Source organism: Monodelphis domestica, chromosome 4, assembly GCF_027887165.1.
Source record: "Monodelphis domestica isolate mMonDom1 chromosome 4, mMonDom1.pri, whole genome shotgun sequence".
Lineage (NCBI taxonomy): Eukaryota > Metazoa > Chordata > Mammalia > Didelphimorphia > Didelphidae > Monodelphis > Monodelphis domestica.
This window is the reverse complement of record NC_077230.1, coordinates 445,646,603-445,649,004: the sequence shown is the minus strand read 5'-3', so window position 1 is coordinate 445,649,004 and position 2,402 is coordinate 445,646,603.

Genomic DNA, 2,402 nt, shown 5'->3' with positions numbered 1-2,402 from the left:
GTTTTAGTGACTCCACATTATCTCTAGAATAAAATGGAAACTGGGTATTTCAAGCCATTCACATAGTTTGCCTCCTGTTTACCATTCCATAGGAATTTCACATTGCCTTCCTTTATGCATTCTACATTGCTGCTAAACTGGCGTATTTGCCATTTCCTAAATCAGGTATTCCATTCCTCCCTCTGCCTTGGAACATGTTATCCTTCTTGCTTGGAATATATACTCCTACTACCCTGCCTTTTAATACCCTCCAATTCTTTATAATCTTTTAACTCTCATAATGTCAATTCAAATGCTACCCACTTTGGGATACTTTTCCTAAACCTTCTAGTTGTGTTCTTCTCTTCAAATTACTTTTCACTTAATTTGTATAAATATTGTGAACCCTAAGCCCTTTGAGAGCAAGGATTCCCACCCCACCCCCTTTTTTTTCTGGATTCTCAGTGCCCAGCACAGTCCTTGCATCTATGAGCACATAGTAGGAGCTTAATAAATGGGTATCAAGTCTGGGTGGAAGTGAAAAAAATACATTGGGGTTACAGAGATGTTTCAAATAAAAAGGATGGACTGGCCAGAGTTATAAGCATTTATTAATAGAATGTGTGAGAGAGAGAGTGATAGGTAGATTTCAGCTGTACTAATTTAGTTCTGGTCCCATATTTCAGCCCAGCCTGGTCTCCTCCATGTTGCCCCTTGCCAAGCATGAGCCAGGGAACCAGTCTGTTCAAACCCAGCAGTAAAAGAGAGGCTCTCCTTCCAGTGCTCCACATTTTAACCCGCCCCCCCCCCCCAGCTCCTCTGTGGCAACATTGAATGCTGACACCAGGGGATACCAGCTCATGGATATTACATTCTAATACCCACAGTTGGGTTGTGGTGGGATGGAGGTCTATTCCTTCACATAGAAACTATGATTCTACACCACTTTAAAGTGGGAGAACAAATAACAAAAGAATGTATATAGTTACAGATCACTCATATATAAAGCTATTTCTAGCTCTATACATAATAAATATTACAACTAAAACAAGGCTAGCAAAACAACAACAAAAAAAGAAGACACTTTGCATCCTTGCCTTTCTGTGCGAAGAAACAAGTAACAGATGGTCATTGTGTCCATTTCCCAATCACCTGGGTTCTCGGTATTGCTTACATTATTTTATGCCTTGCCTGGGCTTAATGCTGAATGTCCCATAGGCATGTCAAACAGCATGTTCAAACCAATTCATCTTCCCTAAACCCTGTTCTCTTCTAATTTGCTGATATTTCTGCTAGTTGCCACCATTCCTTCATTCCCTCAGGTTTGTAACCTCAGAATCATTCTTGACTCTACCCTTTCTGTCACCCCCCACATCCAATCAGAATCTCATTGAGTCTACCTACACGTTTCTTCTTTCATTAACATGGCTCTCACCCTAGTTCAGATCATGGTGATCTGTTACCTGTACTAAATCCAAAGCCCTTCTCATTATACAGATACCTCCAGTCTATCCTGTCTCTGATCCATCCTTCATAAAACTGCCAAATTAATATTCCCAGAGTCTAGGTCTGACCATATCACTCTCCTGGTTCTAGTTCCAGTAAGTCTTGCTTCTAGGATAAAGTACAAACTGCCTTTAGGCACTCAAAGCACTTGATGATCCCAGTTCAGTTTACCCTTCCAGATTAATAGTACATTCCTCTCTCCCCTTCTTCACCAAACTGATCTACTTGTTTCCTATCCATGACTTGCCATCTCCCAGCTCTTTCCCATTATATAAGCTGCCTACTATATCTGGAATTTATCCTTCATCTTGGGCCTCTTTGAACTTTTGATTTCCAAGTCCTGGCTTAAGAACTACTTCCTAAAATGAGGTCTTTCCTCAAATCCTGGTTGGTCATTTCACTTACCCAGGATTACTTTGTATATTTTGCATATTGTTTTCCTGTAATAGAAATAATCAGGCAGAAAGTCTGTTAATACAGTTTCATTTTGTTCCATTCAGTCAAGGGCTTTATTCTGTAATCAACAATTAAGCCCAATGGAATCTCATTCTCTAAATAGAGTCATGGATTTAGATTTAGAATTAGAAGGGACCTGAGAGGTCATTATATTAACGAGGTCAACTGATGGCCATATTTGTACAGGTAGTAAGTAACAGAGGTTGCATTTCTCTACCACTTTTTGATTTGAGAAGGTTTGAGAAGCATTTTATAAATATCTCAATTGATCTCACAACAGCCCTGGGTGGTAAGTGGTGCCCATTTTACATATAGGAAACAGGCAGAGTTGAGCAACTTGCCCAGGTCACGTAGCTAGCATGTCCAAAGCTAGATTTGAATTCTGTTCTTCCTGACCCTATGCCCTCTATTCACTGTAACACCTAGCAATTTACTCTCATAAGCATTTTCTAGGTAAGAAA